Here is a 15,503-nt window from a genome sequence, read left to right as displayed (position 1 = left end):
TAAATGTCTTACTCACCTCGGCTGCAGTGAAGGAGAGACCGCATGTTTCCGTTGCAGGCCGTGTCAGTGGCACTGTATTGTCCTCAAAGCGGGCAAAAAAGTTATTTAGTCTGCCTGGGAGCAAGACATCCTGGTCCGTGACTGGGCTGGATTTCATCTTGTAGTCCGTGATTGACTGTAGACCCTGCCACATGCCTCTTGTGTCTGAGCCATTGAATTGAGATTCCACTTTGTCTCTGTACTGACGCTTAGCTTGTTTAATAGCCTTACGGAGGGAATAGCTGCACTGTTTGTATTCAGTCATGTTGCCAGACACCTTGCCCTGATTAAAAGCAGTGGTTCGCGCTTTCAGTTTCACGCGAATGCTGCCATCAATCCACGGTTTCTGGTTAGGGAATGTTTTTATCGTTGCTATGGGAACGACATCTTCGACGCACGTCAGACACGAATGTACATCGATGTCAGACACGAGAGTACATCTATTCCAGACACGAGTGTACATATATGTCAGACACGAGTGTACATATACGTCAGACACGAGTGTACATATATGTCAGACACGAGTGGAGTTCTATGTCAGACATGAGTGTAGATCTACGCCAGATAAGAGTGTACATCTATGTCAGACACGGGTGTAGATCTACGTCAGACACGAATGTACATCAATGTGAGACACGAGAGTACATCTATGTCAGACATGAGTGTAGATCTACGTCAGACAAAAGAGTACATCTATGTCAGACATGAATGTAGATCTACGTCAGACAAAAGAGTACATCTATGTCAGACACGAATGTACATCTATTCCAGACACAAGTGTACATCTATGTCAGACATAAGTGTAGATCTACGTCAGGCTGATAAAGCGAGGACGGCTCATAATAATGGCCGGAACAGAGCGAATGTAATGGCAATCTAAATACATGGAAACATGTGTTTTGTGTGTTTTATAGCCATTCCAGCCATTACCACGACCCTGTCCTCCGCAATTAAGGTGCCACCAACCTCCTGTGGCTTACATATGAATGTACTACATAAAGCAACAACATTGTGCTGTGTGTCCTCAGACCGATCCACAGGCAATTCTCTCTTTCTCCCTCCCCTGGCCTTGTTTTCCTCAACCCTCCACAGCCTTTTCTTCTATCAGAAGGCTGACAGGCAGGGTGATATGGAGTGACGGCAGAGACCGTATGCACAGAGGTCTTTTTTACAAAGAGAGAGGGTTGGTGCTGTGTAAAAGCTGAGATCTGCATTTGGGCAAACAGCGCCACTGGCTGCACCCAGGCGCATTTGTTATTGTTTTGGTTTTGTATATTAAACGGTAGCTGGGAGCTCCAGCATTAAGAAGAAAACAATCACGGTCAAATACTCTGCTATTCTACCGTGGGCTCAATGACGTTTGAAGTAACAGCTTTGTTGTTGTAAAACGGACTTGCCCTGCATCTCCATATGTGGCCACTAGTTGTGCAGAGCAGTTTTAGTGTGAGACATGAGAGTGAGAGAGAGAGAGAGAGAGAGAGAGAGAGAGAGAGAGAGAGAGAGAGAGAGAGAGAGAGAGAGAGAGAGAGAGAGAGAGAGAGAGAGAGAGAGAGAGAGAGAGAGAGAGAGAGAGAGAGAGAGAGAGAGAGAGAGAGAGAGAGAGAGAGAGAGAGAGAGAGAGAGAGAATGCAACATAGAGAGAGAGAATGCAATGTAGCACTAACTGGGGTTAATTCACAACAGAGATGTACATTCCTTCTGTGCTGTGACATACAGGAAGGGAAGCTTAGTGTTCCTTGATGCCTAGTGCACCATAGACTCCCAAGCCCTGGGGATGACCTGTCACAGCAAACAATAGTTTTGACAATGGTGGTCTGGGAAAGCTTGACTGTAGTCTTAACATCAGCTCTTGAGCTACAGAAAATATCTTTGGACAAGCAATTGTGTTTTGACTTTTCCCCGTACGATGTTGTCAGACCACTGATAAAACTATAAAGCAAGCCAACAGGGCAACAAACGCAACAACTCTATTCTGAGGGGGAAATTCTAAATCAATATCCTACAACAGATGTTCTAGTCTGTGCTACTGTGCTGCGAAAGATATGTCAACGGCATTAACGATAAGAACATAAACATATTTAGGATTGCGCCTGTTTTGTCTTCCACAGAGAGCAATCACAACTCGGTGATCAGTCACCGCTCTCTGAGTGAAAAGCACAGTGTGTGATCGCCAGCATCCAGATATTGCCTGAATGTTTTCTGGCCTCCTCCTCCCTGTGCCTCTGGCGTCACACATATGGCCTTGTCCCCCGGCGTCACAGAGCCTGGACCGTGTAGCATGCCAGCTCTGCAGCTCTCCTGGCGTGGCTCATCTGTCTTAATTACACCAACTGGACCCTCATTCCAGTCTCTGCTGCTCAGCCTTACAAATTAAACCCTGCGGTATCAATCACTTTAATTACTATGTTAATAATTTGGTAGCATTCCCCAGACAAATCTTTATGGCTATAAAAGTAAAAAGTGTGTGTGTGTGTGTGTGTGTGTGTGTCACTTTCATTGGGTCAAAAGGTGACAGGCCAGCATGCACGCACTGACACACACACAGGCAAGCAGGCACACACACACCACATGACACTGTCCGTGTGACAGGGGCTATTCGAGAGGCCAGATGGATTTTTGACAGAGCTTTAAATCATGACAAAGACACAGTTAACCAGCCCACTGGAGAGCTAAGGAGGAGAGGAAGCCTTCTTAAGGCTTAACAGCTTTATTTTTCCTATGTTCGAATGCTCACAAAAAAGGTTTACAGTCTGCGCATGCGTGTGTGTGTGCGTGTGTGTGTGACAGATTATAAAGCTGTGCTATCTCAATCTTGGCCTCTGGCCACAGAGCTTCTATAATCCATGCAGACCTAAATATTATAATGGTACCAGCCCACAACATCACTGGCTAATTTCAAGGCTGTATAAATTCAAGCGTGAGTATTTTCAGTTCCTAATAAAAAAGTACTGTATGTGTAAGGTTTTTTTCTTATATAATGTTATTTCGTCATTATTCTATCTATTCTACTTTATCTATCCGTGATGAAAAGAGTGGATTCCTAACGAGCAATGCTTCCCAAATCTCTCCTCTAGTACCCTAAGCCATACCATTTATTTGATTTATTCGAGTTGTAGCACACTAATCAACTGGTCAACTAATCACCAAGCCTTTATTGACAGTATTTGAATCACATCGTCTGGCTCTGGAATGGATCAGATAAGTGGAATGGCTGAGGATTCTAGGGGAAATGTTTGGGAGACACTGCTACAGAGAGAATGTCATACTGTTTCATAATTTCTTGACTAGCAAGTCCTCAGACTGGAAATATATTACGTCAAGACAGCAGTAAGCCTGACTGAACTCTGACCTCGTGATTTTCCCACAGTAAGGTCACACTCAAGTGGTTCCCAATAATGTGCCAATCCACCCAGATATTACTACTTCAACATGTAAATAACTGCACAATACATGTATCATTCAAAAAGCTCTTACCTTGTCAAGACAGCACAGTGGTGCTCCATGTTTTGCTTCCGTCTAGGTGTGATGGGCGACGCAGGGCTTTAAGAACAGACAGACAGACAGACAGACAGACAGACAGACAGACAGACAGACAGACAGACAGACAGACAGACAGACAGACAGACAGACAGACAGACAGACAGACAGACAGACAGACAGACAGACAGACAGACAGACAGACAGACAGACAGACAGACAGACAGACAGACAGACAGACAGACAGACAGACAGACAGACAGACAGACAGACAGACAGACAGACAGACAGACAGACAGACAGACAGACAGACAGCAGTGAGTGAGGTAAAGGAGCAAAAGGAGCCAAAGACTTGAATCTTAGGTTAGTTCCCTCTGAAGTTCAGTCCTGGTGCTGGGAGAGCATGTTGAGGACTGACTGGTGGGACCAGGGCTGGGGATGCTCAAACTGGGGCCTGAAGACACATAAAACCTGCTTCAATGGGTTCCCATTGGACAGGAGCTGTTGAGGAGGTGGTGACTAGGTTTTTATTACCAACACTTTAAAGACATGTTGGAGGCCTCTAGGCCTTTCCTCCCTCCTGTTACACCTTATCTTCTCTCTCTCTCTCTCTCTCTCTCTCTCTCTCTCTCTCTCTCTCTCTCCCTCCCTCCCTCTCTCTCTCTCCTTCACTGTGCCCCATAATGATATGTGTTGGCTGTGTGTAATTCTGTTAATAATTATGTTGCAGGTTAGGAATAGGGATGCCGTAGGAGAGTGTAGAGTGATGAGAAACAAGGATATCCTAATTGTGTAGGTCCTTTACTGTACCCGGAGAATACCTCTGAAGTGTTGAGGTGAAGAAGGATACATTTTTTTGATTAAAAGGTCCTGGTCCACACAGACAGGGTTGTTTGCTTGTACATGTCTTATGTGACAGAGTGTGTACTAGGCTTTTTAGAAGACTTGGTGATAGAAATACTCAGGCTCCTTCTGAATGTAATCTCTTGTAAAATTGTAATCAGTAACGTAGATTTTGGAATACCTAAACTCAGTAATGTAATCTGATTATATTCTGTTACTTTTTTAGATTACTTTCCCTTAAGAGGCATTAGAAGAAGACAAAAAATGTATGTTACCAATTGAACGACATCAATTGCAGGATAAATCAATGTTAAAGTTTACATAGTTGGCCATATGTGGATTTTTTACTTTATGGGTTGATTATGTAGGCTTCTTCTAACCCATCGCTTTCTACTACATACAGTTGAAGTCGGAAGTTTACATACACTTAGGTTGGAGTCAATAAAACTTGTTTTTCAACCACTCCACAAATTTCTTGTTAACAAACTATAGTTGTGGCAAGTCGGTTAGGACATCTACTTTGTGCATGTGTAACAGTATAATTTTAAACCGTCCCCTCGCCCATACCCGGGCGCGAACCTGGGACCTTCTGCACACATCAACAACAGTCACCCATGAAGCATCGTTACCCATCGCTCCACAAAAGCCACGGCCCTTGCAGAGCAAGGGGAACTACTACTTCAAGGTCTCAGAGCAAGTGACGTAACCGATTGAAACGCTATTTAGCGCACACCGCTAACTAAGCTAGCCGTTTCACATCCGTTACACATGCCAAAAGTAATTTTTCCAACAATTGTTTACAGAGAGATTATTTAACTTATAATTCACTGTATCACAATTCCAGTGGGTCAGAAGTTTACATACACTAGTCGACTGTGCCTTTAAACAGCTTGGACAATTCCAGACAATTATGTCATGGCTTTAGATAAGCTTCTGATAGGCTAATTGACATAATTTGAGTCAATTGGAGGTGTACTTGTGGATGTATTTCAAGAAATACCTTCAAACTCAGGGCCTCTTTTGCTTGGCATCATTGGAAAATCAAAAGAAATCAGCCAAGACCTCAGAAACATATTGTAGACCTCCACAAGTCTGGTTCATCCTTGGGAGCAATTTCCAAACTCCTTAAGGTACCACGTTCATCTGAACAAGCAATAGTACACAAGTATAAACATCATGGGACCACGCAGCCATCATACCGCTCAGGAAGGAGAAGTGCTCTGTCTCCTAGAGATGAACATACTTTGGTGCAAAAAGTGTGAATCAATCACAGAACAACAGCAAAGGATCTTGTGAAGATGCTGGAGGAAACAGACACAAAAGTATCTATATCCACAGTAAAACGAGTCCTATATCGACATAACCTGAAAGGCCGCTCAGCATGGAAGAAGTCACTGCTCAAAAACCACCATAAAAAAGCCAGACTATGGTTTGCAATTGCATATGGGGACAAAGATCGTACTTTTTGGAGAAAAGTCCTCTGGTCTGATGAAACAAAAATAGAACTGTTTGGCCATAATGACCATCGTTACGTTTGGAGGAAAAAGAGGGATGCTTGCAAGCCGAAGAACACCATCCCAACCGTGAAGAACAGGGGGTGGCAGCATCATGTTGTGGGGGTGCTTTGCTGCAGGAGGGACTGGTGCCCTTCACAAAATAGATGGCTTCATGAGGATGAAAATTAGGTGGATATATTGACGGCAAGACGGTCAGGTAGCTAAAGCTTAGTTGCAGGGTAGCCTAGTGGTTAGAGCGTTGGACTAGTAACCGGAAGGTTGCAATTTCAAATCCCCGGTATTGGAGTGGCCATCACAAAGCTTTGACCTCAATCCTAAAGAAAATGTGTTGGCAGAACTGAAAAAGAGTGTGCGTGGAAGGAGGCCTACAAACCTGACTCAGTTACACCAGCTCTGTCAGGAGGAATAGGCCAAAATTCCCCCAACTTATTGTGGGAAGCTTGTAGAAGGCTACCCGAAACGTTTGACCCAAGTTAAACAATTTAAAGGCAACGCTACCAAATACTAATTGAGTGTATGTAAACGTCTGACTCACTGGGAATGTGATGAAAGAAATAAAAGCTGAAATAAGTCATTCTCTCTACTATTATTCTGACATTTCACATTCTTAAAATAAAGTGGTGGTCCTAACTGACCTAAGACGTGGAATTTTTACTAGGATTAATAAATGTCAGGATTTGTGAAAAACTTAATTTAAATGTATTTGGCTTTAGCGGTATGTCAACTTCCGACTTCAACTGTAAATGGTTAACTAATATGACCAATTTCCACTTGAAGCAGACATCCTATGTACCATCTCTGAATGTGCAAGACACAAGTTTAGCATTTTAGGCAGAAATCCTATTCAACATTTTAGTGTGCTCAAGATACCAATACATCTGTTATAGCCTAGTCTAGGAACTGTGAGCTACGAGTAGCCTGGCCCTACATAGTAAATGAACTATATGTAGCCAGGCAGTCTCAGTGTCAGCTATGATGATGATCTTCCTAAACGCAGGACTTCTGTTTGAGAGAGAAACACATACTTCACTCCGCAGGTCCTAACAGCACATACAGATAACTATATAGATAACTACAGGAAGTGTTTATACCTTTAGCAGATGGTTCTAGATGCTTCTGGTTACATGACTCTGTCTACACACCTGCAATCCCTCTTCTGTCAGATGCATAGGAATAATGATGGGTAGAACCTGTTGGAGATTAACCGTGGGTTCTAAGATAAGGCTTTATACTACAGAGAGGGGAGGAGGGATGGGGGGGGTGAGAGGGAGAGAGAGAGAGAGAGAGAGAGAGAGAGAGAGAGAGAGAGAGAGAGAGAGAGAGAGAGAGAGAGAGAGAGAGAATAGAGAAGAGTAACTATGAAAGTGGAGATGAGTTGCACAGTAGCCTGCTGACCTACAGATGTTGAGCTGCTGGGGAATGTTATTACTGGTACCTGACGTATCACCTTGACCCTGAGGAACCTGTCATGTGACGTCAAAACGTCAGTAGGCTATACCTGTATAGGCATCAGATCATGGAATAAACGCTGAGCGTGACAAAATGTATATCTCTGCCTGTTTATGAGTGCTCCAACCTGTTCACCAGGAATTTGTATTTTTTTGTAAAAGTTTTCTTTGGTAAACCCTATCACTAGATTACTGTCATTGTTGTTGAACACCCCCCTGGCTTCTTGTGTTTACTGAACTCTTAACTCCACGACTCCATATTTTGCTTCTCAATCCCATAATAGTTGTAGAATACACCGAACTAAGAAATGCTAACAACCTAATGACTGTAAACATGGCCTATTGTATTTGTGTTGATAGCGATGGTGAAAGGTGTCAGGTGGACTCTTTCAGTGTTTAATTTCTCAGCCGGCGTTGACGTCAACCCGTCTATTGTAAGCACAGTGCACAAGCATGCAGCAGCCACAGCAGGACTCTGGTCCACCCTGTGCATGCTGACTGTTAATATTCTCCCGAAACGATGTGTCAACCACCATAAAGAGGATAAACACGAAGCTAAACCACGCGACAGGCCAGGCGCACCACTTAGACAAATTGAACATTACTGTCATGATGGGGGAAACGTAAGCTAAGCTAGGAGGCTGACTTATAGTGTTTTGCACTGCAGAAGACGAGGATACAGGGGCTGAATGGATAACCATGGCAACAGCAGCAGGAGAAGCGGTGAGCAGCAGCTTACAGCAGCGATATAACCACTGAACACAGACAAGGCATCATACCTCCTTAGATCTGAAAGGCAAGGGTCGCTGTAGGTTGTGAAGCCAAAGCCTTGTGGATATTAGACAGTGGTGGACACTGGTTATTGCGTGGGGATTCGCAGCGCATCAGTGAGCAAGGTAAGGTTTGTTACATTGTAGCTAGCATCCTCATTGTCCATCACAGTGCAGTGGGACAGACAGAGAATATAATGGGCCGGCTGTTGCTTGCAGCTGTATTGTGAAACAGAATGTTTTGACAAGGTTGTAACACACCTGTCTGCTAAATTGTTGCCGACGCTCCAGCTCATAATTTAGTTGCGGTTAAAAGGTTGTTGAGTCTATAATAGCAGCGTTGGCTGTAACAGCATCACTAAAATTCCAACAAGAGAACGTTGTGTCTTCACGCACGCACTCACTCACGCACTCACTCACTCACTCACTCACTCACTCACTCACTCACTCACTCACTCACTCACTCACTCACTCACTCACACACACACACACACACACACGCATGCACACACACACATAGAGCAAATCATTTTATGGAAAACATTTGGCAAACCCCCATAGCTGCTTAGTGGAGGGCAGGTGCTTTGTCTGCTACACACTGCATGCAGCTGTCCGCTTGGGGAACAGTCTACTTTCCTAACACCTCAGCAGACCCCTACAGCAGATTCCTGAAGTGATAAAACAAGGATTTTCAGCTGACTTCAACCCACCCAGGTCCATCCGCTCCGGGCCAAATGTAGTCAGACCACATGGGACTTTCGTGTGAAGACAGCATTGACGTTTCACACAATCTGCTGTTAGACAGTTCTTATTCCACCTCCATCAACCCTCCAACCACTGTACCAACAGCCCCAACCGCTGTACCAACAGCCCCAACCGCTGTACCAACAGCACACAGGCCACAGCAATGTTATATTCCTTGGCTAGTTGGATGACTTGATGGGGTGAATTACTATGATATATTATATTAGAGCCTTTGGAGAAATGTTACACATTGTTATCAGCACAGAACAGAACTGCACGTTCAGTAAGTCACTGCAACCCTCACCCACTCTTCACCCTTCCAGAAATGTGTGTGTGACTGTGAACGAAACGAGTATTTCTACAGTAGCTAATGTCCTGAGAAGAAGTTGGCCCGGAGTTCACTATCACACCATTTACATAATCTTCTCTCTCCGTTACACAGTCAGTTAGACTCTCCCTGAATCACATATTTTTGCTCCAGCTCCCTTCCTTACTTGGTGCTTCATTCCTGGGGATTGTGACTTAAAAAAGCGGGTAGTTCACACATCTCATATAGCCTAGTTCCAGTCGGTGCATGGAGGGACAGATCAGTGTACAAGTTCGTAGAATGTATGCACACATGACTGTAAGTCGCTTTGGATAAAAGCGTCTGCTAAATGGCATATATTATATATTATTATAATCCTACTGCTATTCTTGTAGCTCAACAACACATTCAGGCTGATTTGTCTTTAAACCAAGAAAATAGCCATTTAATTTATTGTGTGGCATGGAGTATAAGGATACCAGTGTGCTGGAGTGTCTATTATGTGGGACGGTGTTGTTGTATTCCAGTGTGTTCGATTTATTTGTAGGGACGGTGTCTTTGCCTTTTATTCTAGTCTGCTTCATGAGATGGAGGTTCATTATGAAGTGAGTGTGTGAGATTCATTTCTTGTCATGTGACAGTGTTGTGTAAACATTCAGCCGGTTGTCATGACCCTCGACTGTCCTAGGATTACGTCTACGCTTGGCCAGTTGTCTCAGTTTTGACTCTCCAAATACGCACTCCAAATATAGGAAAGTAGCTACAGTAGGCTGCTATACTCTGAATAATGTCTGACCCTGAGATATTTGGTTATACTCTCAGAAGGGGAAAAATAGAAGATAGCCTACCTGCAGAGTGCAGGTAGGAAAGTCTGTGGTGAAAAATAACATTTGAATCCATATTATTATGCTGACCTTAATTTTTCTAGACTATTTCAGGTCTACGAACTACTTGTAGGCTAATGTACGAATACTACGAGTGTACTGGGGTTTGTCCTTATTTCAGTTATTGAAATGTCAGTCTATTTGCAAGCTGAACATACAAGCCAGGTCAGTGAGAGAAGAGCCAGGAGCTTGTTGTGCTTGCTGTGGTTGAGAGATTAGTGGTGACCAACTCAAGTCCCCCATAGAGCACTAGCATATAACCTGTAATAGCCTCATAGAGCCCCAGCCTCAGTACTGTAACCTGTAATAACCTCATAGAGCCCCAGCCTCAGCACTGTAACCTGTAATAGCCTCATAGAGCCCCAGCCTCAGTACTGTAACCTGTAATAGCCTCATAGAGCCCCAGCCTCAGTACTGTAACCTGTAATAGCCTCATAGAGCCCCAGCTTCAGTACTGTAACCTGTAATAGCCTCATAGAGCCCCAGCCTCAGCACTGTAACCTGTAATAGCCTCATAGAGCTCCAGCCTCAGTACTGTAACCTGTAATAGCCTCATAGAGCCCCAGCCTCAGCACTGTAACCTGTAATAACCTCATAGAGCCCCAGCCTCAGTACTGTAACCTGTAATAACCTCATAGAGCCCCAGCCTCAGTACTGTAACCTGTAATAATCTCATAGAGCCCCAGCCTCAGTACTGTAATCTGTAATAACCTCATAGAGCCCCAGCCTCAGCACTGTAACCTGTAATAGCCTCATAGAGCCCCAGCCTCAGCACTGTAACCTGTAATAGCCTCATAGAGCCCCAGCCTCAGCACCGTAACCTGTAATAGCCTCATAGAGCCCCAGCCTCAGCACTGTAACCTGTAATAGCCTCATAGAGCCCCAGCCTCAGCACTGTAACTTGTAATAGCCTCATAGAGCCCCAGCCTCAGCAGTGTAACCTGTAATAGCCTCATAGAGCCCCAGCCTCAGCACTGTAACCTGTAATAGCCTTATAGAGCTTCAACCTCAGCACTGTAACCTGTAATAGCCTCATAGAGCTTCAGCCTCAGTAGTGTAACCTGTAATAGCCTCATAGAGCCCCAGTCTCTGTACTGTAACCTGTAATAGCCTCATAGAGCCCCAGCCTCAGCACTGTAACCTGTAATAGCTTCATAGAGCCCCAGCCTCAGCACTGTAACCTGTAATAGCCTCATAGAGCCCCAGCCTCAGTAGTGTAACCTGTAATAGCCTCATAGAGCCCCAGCCTCAGTAGTGTAACCTGTAATAGCCTCATAGAGCCCCAGGCTCAGCAATGTAACCTGTAATAGCATTATAGAGCTTCAACCTCAGCACTGTAACCTGTAATAGCCTCATAGAGCCCCAGTCTCTGTACTGTAACCTGTAATAGCCTCATAGAGATTCAGCCTCAGCACTGTAACCTGTAATAGCCTCATAGAGCTTCAACCTCAGCACTGTAACCTGTAATAACCTCATATAGCTTCAGCCTCAGCACTGTAACCTGTAATAGCCTTATAGAGCTTCAACCTCAGCACTGTAACCTGTAATAGCCTCATAGAGCTTCAACCTCAGCACTGTAACCTGTAATAGCCTCATAGAGCTTCAACCTCAACACTGTAACCTGTAATAGCCTCATAGAGCCCCAGCCTCAGTAGTGTAACCTGTAATAGCCTCATAGAGCCCCAGCCTCAGTAGTGTTATAATACTCTGCATTAAATAGTAATCTGAAAGTGTGTCTTTAACCCAAGCAGGTGGCACTTTGTCATGATTAGGGTTTAATGATTTTTACCTGCAGGCTCAACAGAACGGCAGAATATGGCCACAAGCAGCAGCACATTAAAGGGTCTATTGTAATTGGACTTCAGAGCATCCCCATCAGCTACTAGCATGGTAAATGGTGAAGAGCATTTTAGGGCTGAACCCATTTAGTCGACTGGTCCATTGTTTGACCAATAGGCTGTAGATGGACCGAGATGACTTTAGTCAAGCGGTGACAAATAAAAACATGAACATCATGCCACACAAGACACCTGTCTTATTGGTGCTTGTCTGAGTGGACTGATCCATTTGGAGGCTGTGGGGATGGCACAGTCCATCAGTCTGACATGTGGTACTGAAATTCTATATGGTTAAATTATGTAAGAACAATGGTGCAACGCGAAGACAAATGATACTATTTTAAAGCAAATGCACTTTCTCCTGCGTCGGATAGTGGTTGCTGTCCGCGGTTCTGAAACACACCAGTGCACTGTTGAATTGGCACCTTTTCCTCGACCATGTTGCTATGTGCATAATAGCAAAGTTCACCAGCATATCGGGCTTGAGAGCGGATGCAGCAGCAGAGTGCGGAGACGAGAAAAAAGCCCTTGTCTTATTGCCTAAGCAAAGTGGGTAGAGAGGAAACCACACAATGAAACCCCATAGCATAGGATATGCTATAGGTCAGGTCCTATTGGTCACGTGCATCCGATGCATTCATGTGTCACATAAAGAGAGCGAGGGTTGAGGGAATAGGGAATGTTTTTGGTCACAGAATGGCTGTAATTATGTTGCAGCTTCAGCAACATGGACAGTGTGATAAACACATTGATGTTCTGTTGTGGTCGCTGCAGCAGGGAGAAGAGAGAGGCAACGGGTGTTTGTCACAGTCACTTGCTGTCTTTTTTTAACACGGCGCAGCAAGTCTGAGGCCGGTCTGGCACAATCAAATCAATTGCTGGTCAGACTCCCTCTAGTCATCTGTGTGTCTTAATTATTTAACCAAACAGTGTGCTTAAAGCATCAGATAAGCTTAGTGAATCGAGTTGATTTGATTAAAACTCATAGGATGTGTATATATATGTGGAAAAATACACGTTTAAAAATTCAGACCAATCGATTGGTCGACAGAGCAGAAGACTCTTGGTCGACCAAGATTTCTTTTAGTCGGGGACAGACCTAGAACATATCATACTGGACAACAATCTCCAGGTCTTAGTATTCTGTCTAGACTTCATCTGTCTTAACACTTGAACTACATTTTAAGTGAAGGTCTCTTTGAATCACAGAGGATCTTTTCTGGCTTATCTTGTACATACAGTAAGCGTCATTTAACTGACTATAGAGAACATTTTGATTAAACTGAGAGACAAAGCCACAGCAGTTGACCCAGCCTGAGACAATGTATAGCTGGAGCAGTGTAGGTCAGGGACAATGTGTAGCTGGAGCAGGGTAGGTCAGGGACAATGTGTAGCTGGAGCAGTGTAGGTCAGGGACAATGTGTAGCTGGAGAAGTGTAGGTCAGGGACAATGTGTAGCTGGAGCAGTGTAGGTCAGGGACAATGTGTAGCTGGAGCAGTGTAGGTCAGGGACAATGTGTAGCTGGAGCAGTGTAGGTCAGGGACAATGTGTAGCTGGAGCAGTGTAGGTCAGGGACAATGTGTAGCTGGATCAGTGTACTGTAGGTCAAGGGACAATGTGTAGCTGGAGCAGTGTAGGTCAGGGACAATGTGTAGCTGGATCAGTGTACTGTAGGTCAGGGACAATGTGTAGCTGGAGCAGTGTAGGTCAGGGACAATGTGTAGCTGGATCAGTGTAGTGTAGGTAAGGGACAATGTGTAGCTGGAGCAGTGTAGTGTAGGTCAGGGACAATGTGTAGCTGGAGCAGTGTAGGTCAGGGACAATGTGTAGCTGGAGCAGTGTAGTGTAGGTCAGGGACAATGTGTAGCTGGATCAGTGTACTGTAGGTCAGGGACAATGTGTAGCTGGAGCAGTGTAGGTCAGGGACAATGTGTAGCTGGATCAGTGTAGTGTAGGTCAGGGACAATATGTTGCTGGAGCAGTGTAGTGTAGGTCAGGGACAATGTGTAGCTGGAGCAGTGTAGTGTAGGTCAGGGTCAATGTGTAGCTGGAGCAGTGTAGTGTAGGTCAGGGACAATGTGTAGCTGGAGCAGTGTAGGTCAGGGACAATGTGTAGCTGGATCAGTGTAGTGTAGGTCAGGGACAATATGTTGCTGGAGCAGTGTAGTGTAGGTCAGGGACAATGTGTAGCTGGAGCAGTGTAGTGTAGGTCAGGGTCAATGTGTAGCTGGAGCAGTGTAGTGTAGGTCAGGGACAATGTGTAGCTGGAGCAGTGTACGTCAGGGACAATGTGTAGCTGGACCAGTGTAGTGTAGGTCAGGGACAATGTGTAGCTGGAGCAGTGTTACTGTAGGTCAGGGACAATGTGTAGCTGGAGCAGTGTAGGTCAGGGACAATGTGTAGCTGGATCAGTGTAGTGTAGGTCAGGGACAATATGTTGCTGGAGCAGTGTAGTGTAGGTCAGGGACAATGTGTAGCTGGAGCAGTGTAGTGTAGGTCAGGGTCAATGTGTAGCTGGAGCAGTGTAGTGTAGGTCAGGGACAATGTGTAGCTGGATCAGTGTACTGTAGGTCAGGGACAATGTGTAGCTGGAGCAGTGTAGGTCAGGGACAATGTGTTGCTGGAGCAGTGTAGTGTAGGTCAGGGACAATGTGTAGCTGGAGCAGTGTAGTGTAGGTCAGGGTCAATGTGTAGCTGGAGCAGTGTAGTGTAGGTCAGGGACAATGTGTAGCTGGAGCAGTGTAGGTCAGGGACAATGTGTAGCTGGATCAGTGTAGTGTAGGTCAGGGACAATATGTTGCTGGAGCAGTGTAGTGTAGGTCAGGGACAATGTGTAGCTGGAGCAGTGTAGTGTAGGTCAGGGTCAATGTGTAGCTGGAGCAGTGTAGTGTAGGTCAGGGACAATGTGTAGCTGGAGCAGTGTAGGTCAGGGACAATGTGTAGCTGGACCAGTGTAGTGTAGGTCAGGGACAATGTGTAGCTGGAGCAGTGTTACTGTAGGTCAGGGACAATGTGTAGCTGGAGCAGTGTAGGTCAGGGACAATGTGTAGCTGGATCAGTGTAGTGTAGGTCAGGGACAATATGTTGCTGGAGCAGTGTAGTGTAGGTCAGGGACAATGTGTAGCTGGAGCAGTGTAGGTCAGGGACAATGTGTAGCTGGAGCAGTGTAGTGTAGGTCAGGGACAATGTGTAGCTGGATCAGTGTACTGTAGGTCAGGGACAATGTGTAGCTGGAGCAGTGTAGGTCAGGGACAATGTGTAGCTGGATCAGTGTAGTGTAGGTCAGGGACAATATGTTGCTGGAGCAGTGTAGTGTAGGTCAGGGACAATGTGTAGCTGGAGCAGTGTAGTGTAGGTCAGGGTCAATGTGTAGCTGGAGCAGTGTAGTGTAGGTCAGGGACAATGTGTAGCTGGAGCAGTGTAGGTCAGGGACAATGTGTAGCTGGACCAGTGTAGTGTAGGTCAGGGACAATGTGTAGCTGGAGCAGTGTTACTGTAGGTCAGGGACAATGTGTAGCTGGAGCAGTGTAGGTCAGGGACAATGTGTAGCTGGATCAGTGTAGTGTAGGTCAGGGACAATATGTTGCTGGAGCAGTGTAGTGTAGGTCAGGGACAATGTGTAGCTGGAGCAGTGT

At 45.2% G+C, this 15,503-nt stretch overlaps 1 protein-coding gene across 1 annotated transcript in view; it reads left to right on the top strand.

The window, feature by feature from the left end:
• Nucleotides 1-7,854: 7,854 nt before the first annotated feature.
• The window catches only part of LOC124013316 (protein FAM135B-like), a 60,052-nt gene continuing 52,403 nt past the window's right edge, over nt 7,855-15,503 (top strand). Inside the window, exon 1 of the mRNA XM_046327586.1 lies at nt 7,855-8,220. The gene's annotated coding sequence lies outside the window, so the exon portion shown is untranslated. The remainder of the gene's footprint in view (nt 8,221-15,503) is intronic.

The sequence above is a fragment of the Oncorhynchus gorbuscha genome, linkage group LG24 (genome assembly GCF_021184085.1).
Source record: "Oncorhynchus gorbuscha isolate QuinsamMale2020 ecotype Even-year linkage group LG24, OgorEven_v1.0, whole genome shotgun sequence".
NCBI classification, from domain to species: Eukaryota; Metazoa; Chordata; class Actinopteri; order Salmoniformes; family Salmonidae; genus Oncorhynchus; species Oncorhynchus gorbuscha.
The sequence above is the reverse complement of the archived record's forward strand: the minus strand, read 5'-3'. Positions and strand labels throughout refer to the sequence as shown.